The sequence below is a fragment of the Pimephales promelas genome, chromosome 3 (genome assembly GCF_988280905.1).
Source record: "Pimephales promelas chromosome 3, fPimPro1.hap1.1, whole genome shotgun sequence".
NCBI classification, from domain to species: Eukaryota; Metazoa; Chordata; class Actinopteri; order Cypriniformes; family Leuciscidae; genus Pimephales; species Pimephales promelas.
This window is the reverse complement of record NC_142771.1, coordinates 5,145,797-5,153,560: the sequence shown is the minus strand read 5'-3', so window position 1 is coordinate 5,153,560 and position 7,764 is coordinate 5,145,797.

Below are 7,764 nucleotides of genomic sequence, written 5' to 3'. Positions count from 1 at the left end.
ACAGTCTTTGGTCTGACTTGTTTTTTTTTTTTTTTTTTTTTTTTTTTTTTTGTCTATAATTGTTCCTGTTAAAGGAGTCGTTCACTTTTGGAAAAAACTTTTGCTGATAATTTACTCACCCCCATGTCATCCAAGATGTCCACATCTTTCTTTCTTCAGTCGAAAAGAAATTAAGGTTTTTAATGAAAACATTCCAGGACTTTCTCCATATAATGGACTTCAATGGGAACCAAACGGTTCAAGGTCCAAATGAGAGTTTCAGTGCAAACTGTTCAAAGGGCTTTAAACAACACCAGACGATAAATAAGGGTCTTATTTAGGACCCTTCGAGTCATGACTCGAAAAAAGATTTGTTCATTTTGATGAACGAGTCCGAACAGGAGAGTCACAAACGTGCATCACAGAACAGAGCAAGGTGAACATTTGAGTTTATAAAACTTAAACTTTGTTATTTATTTATTAAATGAGCGATCGTTTCGCTTGATAAGACCCTTATTCATCGTCTGGTGTCGTTTAAAGCCCTTTGAACAGTTTGCACTGAAACTCTCATTTGGACCTTGAACCGTTTGGTTCCCATTGAAGTCCATTATATGGAGAAAAATCCTGGAATGTTTTCATCAAAAACCTTAATTTCTTTTCGACTGAATAAAGAAAGACATGGACATCTTGGATGACATGGGGGCGAGTAAATTATCAGCAAAAGTTTTTTTTTTAAGTGAACTACTCCTTAAATTATTGTTCCTGTTTTGAGTTTATTGTTCCCAAATTGTTTTGTGTTTCATTTGTAGTTTAAATGCATTAAGGCTGTAGTCTCCTTGTTTGTCAGTATTCTTTTTTCTTTTCATTTCTTGTCAAAAAGTTTTTTTTTGTTTGTTTGTTTGTTTTTTTTTTTTTCATAAGAACAATCAAGGAAAAATGAACATTTCAACAATTTTCATTGTTCTTTTGACTTTGCTGTATTTTGGTATGATGTATTATTTCTCATTTGATAAAAGTCCTGCGCTACACCCGTTGCTATAATTGTGAAGGTTGTCTGAGATCTTAATCTCGTGCGAATCGGCCATGTCTGTAATTTGTAAAGTAAAAGTTCCCCGGCAAATGACCTACTGTATTTCGCTGAACACTGAGGTCCTGTGCTAATATTAGTTCCCACTGACTGCGAATCGGCACATTTGTGTTGGAGTGTTTTGATAGTATTTTGGGCGCTGGGTCATATCGCTTTACACAACTAAACAATTTACAGAAAAAGACAGCTGAAAATCACCAGAAGAGCAAAAACCACCTATAACGAAAAGAAATGTCCTATCATCAGAGTCAGAACATGTCTTGATGTCATATCTGGGACTGGGAGATGGGTCAGTAAATTTGTATAAAATCACATGCTTCGTTTTCCCGTGCCAATGCGCCTCATGATGTGGCGGCGGGGTCACTTCTAAATCACACACACAAGGTCCCCAGATAACACTAATCCCGTGCAAATATGGCTATAGTTGCTAATTTTGAGTTGCATAAATGTTGCATTCAACATTAAAAAATATAAAGAAACAATTGTGTGATTTTGTTTGATTGATTGGGAATCTACACTGCAACAGCCTATCATGGCCTTACACATTTTGAAAGCTGGATGAGTTTTCACTGGTTTATTCGCTTCAGTTTGCCTTGGATATTTCAGGATAAGTGGTTGAAAAGGGACTGGGGAGAGGTGAGCACTACCTCCACTCAAAGTACCGGTAGCTTCAGTGTGTGTGTGCGTGACCTTTCTCACAACTTCCGTATTTGTGAGCGGAAATACGCAATTGTCGTGGTAATCTTCTTCTGCTCCATTCATAACAGATAGCGCCGTAGCCAACTAGTAAGAGTTTGTTGCGTACCAATCTTTTTTGTTATTCCCAAAAGCAGCCATAAGCTATCTGTCGTTTTCATTCCTTCCCTCATCAGTTCCCTGTCGATGAAGTTCGACGGAAATGGATCCAGGCAATCTGGCGGGATGTTATCTTGTGATCTTCTGTAATTATCATCACCATTCACTAAGCCGTCATTTTATGTTTATTTTTTATGTTTTATGATTTGTGTATTTTGAAGTAACGTTAGTTCATGTTCAACTTTATTAAGATATTTGTATCCAGCGTAATAAACACATAAACATATACAAGATAAATAAGAACACACAACAGTGGGCTACATATAAATTTAAAATATTAATACCATTCTGAGTATTTAACAATCTGAGTGTACAAGGGATAAATTAATATTTGTATAAATTGTTCTTCATCTTTGATCCTTCTATAGCAAGAGCAGTGCAAAAATTCACTACCTAAGAGGAATAAAACTGACAGACTTCTTTCTGGTATTCACATCAAAATGCAGTTTATTGTAAATAATAGTCCCTAAATATTAATAACTTTCCACACACTCCACCTTCTCACCTTTAATGAACTGGAAAGAATGAGCTTCAGTTCTGAAATCAATATCATATCTTTGGTCTTAGATACATCAGCTGCAGACAAGCATCACCACAGCATTTTACAAAGTCATCAACAACTGGACCATGACAAGTTTACATTTTTTCAAAGTTTTGAAGACTCTCTGATCAATTTTTCTCTTCCTAGGGTAGGTTTTTCTAATGTGTTGACATTTGACGGGGATCCGCTTCCACAACGATTATTTCCGTTTTTTGTGAAAAAGGTCTATGCAATCCCTATGTTGACGGCTTTAAAATGCAACGAGAGATGCTTCTGTGTTACATCTGATATGTTGTATAGTCAAGTGTTTTAATAGATATTCATAATTTGCTTTTGTGGCTAACTGGTCGTATTGCTGTTATGTTTAACGTGATTATGTGCTGCGCAAATAGACTATACAATTATTAATAATGTACTTTAGGCTACTAATAATTGTACATTTTATATGAGGTCTGCCGATGCATGGGGTTTGCCTTGAGTGAAGATATCCTGAGTGTTTAAGAAATCTACTACATAATCTTTGGTCTCATCAATAAGCTTGTCAACAAAAGCTTTTTAACCTCTTGTTTCTCATCTGTAGGTTGAGTTCTGTGAATTAATTTTTCAACAGCACTGTTTATTTTTGGAGTTCATTGAATGGAATGATGGATGTGCCTCTTTTTCCCAGTTTTGTTATGGTAAGAATATTTTCACAGCAAAAATTTGAAAACTAGCCACATCCCAGCCAGCACAGCACAGTCATGAGGGGCCCACATGTTTTTTTTTTTTTTTTTTTGACCTGGGCTGTCTAACTGGGACCCAGCCAGTTTTGTCCACAGTTTCCATGTAGGACGCACATGGGTTTGCCCAGATAAAATGAGCAGTGTTCACCCAGGTCAAACCCACATGGCACCACATGGCTTCCCATTCACTTGAGTTCTATGAACACTGAAAACTGTACAAAACAAAACATATTACAACTTATGACATCATTACAATTGCAAATTACAGCCAAGTATATTTAAACTAAAAGGCAGTTGTAGTAGCCTATTGTATTTTGAGTTGGTGAAATGGTGAAGCCTTAGGGTCTAGTTTTTGTACCTTGCTTAATACATCTGAGATGAAGACAGATGCCAGATCTTCTAATCGTGATAACTGATCTCTGGCTAGTTTGGTTCTTCAAACTTTATGGATTTGATTAAAATATCTGGATTAAGTTTTCAGCATATTCTCATGTTCCTTAAAGAGGGCAGATTGATACGTGAAACCATGATGAGTAATGCATTGATTGGCTGGCGGCAACACAGCTCTGCAGGGGCCCCGGTCACAGCACTAAGGAGTGGCCCCCACACAACACAACAGTATAAAGGTGCTGGTCATATAATTAGAATATCATCAAAAAAAGTGAAACTTGAATATTATATTCATTCATTACACACAGACTCATATATATAAATTACAAATACATCCGGAAATGCTTCTCACCTTCATCCACCTTAAGTGAATGTAGCCTTGGCCTGGAGGGGTTGATGTCATCAGGCGGTACCAAACCTTCATTGGGTGTTTCGACCCTTATCCGCAACACCCTCCAGATTGTGGGTCGGCAGTGGTGGCCAGATCACTGCCCATCTTCCCCTCCAGGCTTCCAGCTCAACTCCTCCCTCCTGCTCCATAACCAGCAAGAGGCTCTTTCCGCTGCCTCCCCCATCCTACGAGCTGCTGCCTTCCTCTCTTTCCCTGTCATTCCAAGGGCTGTGAGCATTCTCCACACTGACTGGGCAGGGAATCCTCTACAGCCGACCTTGACCGGGAACAGCCAAGCCTGCCAGCCTTTCTCCCTGCAGTCGTGCAGAATGTTTTGGTATTTGGCACTCTTCCTTTCAAAGGCCTGTTCACACCCCTCTTCCCATGGGACTGTAAGTTCTATGAGGATGATCTTCTTTCCCTCATCAGACCACAGTATCACATCCAGCCTCAGGGTTGTCTGGACAAACTGGGGGAACTGCAGCCTTCCTCCCAGGTCAACCTTCATTTCCCATGATTGAGCCTTTTGTAGCAGATTGGTTCTTGTTGTTACTGTGGTTGGTGGCTTTTCCCCCTCCCTTACAAACTGGATTGATGTTGTCTTCCGAAGTGGTAGCCGTTTCTTTTTCCTCTCTTGCTCTAAGGTGTTGGCGAGTGTCATGAGCACTCTGTCATGGCGCCACCTGTACCTTCCCTGGGTGAGTGCTTTTTTACACCCGGACAGGATGTGTGCCATTGTGCCTCTCTCCCCACAAAGCTTGCACAATGGGTCCTCTCTCATACCCCACTTGTGCAAGTTTGTTGGGGTTGGCAGTGTGTCATACACTGATCTCAGCAGAAAAGAGATGCGGAACGGCTCCAGTCTCCATAGGTCCGCCCAGGTAATCTTCCTCTTGGGAAGCTCCCATTTGGTCCAGGCTCCTTGGGAAGCTAGGTCCACTGCCCTTGCCCTTCGTCCCTCCTCTTCCAGGTTCCGTACCTCCTCTTGAATCATGGCTCTTCTTTCACTAGTTCCTGCCTTCCTCCACAGTTGGAAATGGGAGGTTCCAAGACCCTGCCTTCCTGTGCATGGTGCTCCAATTATATCCCGTAGCTTCAATATACATTCAGCTTGTGCAACAGATGAATCAGCTGCCCACTTGCGACCTGATCTTGTAATGACGCCTGCATGTCTGACTTGTTCATCTTGTGAGTCTCTGTATGTCATTACAATTCTGCACTTTGAAACTTTGAATTCCTCAACCACAGATGAGAGAGGAAGTTGGAGCTGCCCTGATCTTATATAGAGGCCTACTGCAGTGAAGCTTGGAGGGATTCCCAACCATTTTCGGAGGTGTTTATTGATCTTCCTCTCCATACCTTCGACGCATGTCATCGGGACCTCGTACACAGTCAACAACCACATGAGTCTTGGCAACAGTCCGTGCTGATAGAGCCAAGCTTTAAACTTCCCAGGGAGTCCTGATTTTTCAATCCTGCTCAGCCACTCCTCCATCTGCTTTTCCGTACTGGCTTTGTTGTTCCTATCAGTAAGTGAGTCATCAAACCACTTTCCGAGGCACTTAATTGGGTTCTCCTCTATAGATGGAATTACTTCCCCTTGCACATGCAGCTTGAACCTGTTGGTCAACTTCCCGTTCCTGATCACCAAACTCCTAGATTTCTTTGGCTTAAACTTCATTCTGGCCCATGTTGCCATGTGGTCCAGAACATTTAGCACCCACCTTGCCTCCACATGGGTTGTGGTCGTCACGGTAAGGTCATCCATGTAACCTCTTATTGGGGGTTGTCGGATGCCTGCTTCCATTTTTGGACCCCGGGCTTCCTTCTCTGCAGCTGATATTAAGAGGTTCATTCCCATGACGAAGAGGATGGGGGAGATTGTACAGCCAGTTACGATACCCTTTTCTAGGCTTTGCCACTGAGTTGTAAAATGGGCTGCATTGAATCGTAGCTGGATTCCGGAAAAGTAACTGGTGATTATTCTCTTGATGTGCTGCGGGATGTGGTAGTGGTCTAATGCTGCATGAATGAGGGCATGAGGGATTGATCCATAAGCATTGGCCAAGTCCAGCCAGACAACAGTCAGGTTGCCCTTGCTGGCTTTGGCCTCACGGATCATCTGACTGAGAACTCCGGTGTGTTCCAGGCATCCAGAGAAGCCTGGGATTCCACCTTTCTGGATAGCAGTATTGATGTATCCATTCTCTGTCATGTAAGAGGTCATCCTCTTGGCCAGTACTGAAAAGAAGATCTTGCATTCTACACTTAACAGTGAGATTGTTCTGAATTGGTCAATGGTTGAGGAATTCTCTTCCTTCGGCACAAAACATCCCTCTGCCTTCTTCCAGCCTGATGGAATGGTACCCTTACTCCAGATCCTCCGGAACAGCTTCCACAGCCTCCGGAGGAGCTTTGGGCATTTCTTGTATACCTTGTAGGGTATACCGCTTGGGCCAGGGGCAGATCCTGTTCTGGCCTTCTTCACCACCTCTTGGACTTCCTTCCAGGATGGTTCGCTGATATTGAGCTCTTTTTCTGGGGTCTTCATACTGTTGATACTTGAGTTGGCATTCAAGGCCTGGTTTCTCAAGATATCATTGTGGGTCTCCCTCAAAAACTCCTCCACATCTTCTCTGGGGCTAGTCAGCCTTCCAGATTTAGCTTCTCCTAGCAGGGTCCTGGTGAATCGGAAGGGATCTTTGGTGAACTGGGATCTTTTATTCTCCCTATCCTTCCTCTTCTTCCGAGTACTTTCAGCTTTTCGAAGTCTGCAGAGGCGCTCCCGGAGTTGACTCGTCAGAACCTTGATGCCTACCCTTTCATCAGCAAGAGCTTGTTTGAACTGCTTGGTTAGAGACTTTATTTCTCCCCTCAGACGATGAATTTCCCTCTCTCTTCTACTTGGCTGGTATGCCGCCTTGATGATGATTTCCTTCTCCTTAATTCCAAAACGCTCCTTTGCCAGATTATAAGTTATTGTTGTGAGAGTATTGACTTTCTGCTCAGCCGTCCCTGCTAGTGTGGCTTCTAGCACTTTGTCGAGATCTTGGTCTAGTTGGTACCACTCTTTGTTATCGCTCATCTTAGGCCATTTGATTCGTTCCCTCGCAGGGTGGGGTTGGCTCCCTGGGATGGCATCAGGTGAGTCCATCCTGCAGTCTTGAGGTGACACAGGTGCTGAGAGATCTCCAGTACTGTGGGGTGCTTCCTGCCCGGAGCTCTCCTGCGTCTCACCAGGTGCTACCGCTGTGCGCTGCTCCTGTGACCCCTCTTTTCCGCAGTTGGTTCGGCTTTGGTGTATCTTAAGCCCTCTTTTGTTCCTGCAGATCTTTCCGCAATGACACTTTACTTCTAATGCCCCCCCAGTTAATGTTGTTTGGGTGAGCCGTCTCTGGGTCCATATTTCGTTCCTGGTCGTTACCGTTGTGTCTGTCCTATCGAGTCTCTCATCCTCCCCCCCTCTCGGGAGACTCTGGGGGTATTGCTCTGTATTGCTTTCTGTAGCTTGAGTTGGTGCCCTCTTGCGAGTGCTGTGGATGAGGTTGCTAACCTCATACACCCACGCCAGTCTTTCCTGGAGGTCAGCTGTCTTTCCAGCATCACCGAACTTCCTCGGTTGCCACCCAGACTTTCCTGGAAGTCACTGGTTGCCCAGAGTTTCTAAATTACAAATACATCCGGAAATGCTTCTCACCTTCATCCACCTTAAGTGAATGTAGCCTTGGCCTGGAGGGGTTGATGTCATCAGGCGGTACCAAACCTTCATTGGGTGTTTCGACCCTTATCCGCAACACCC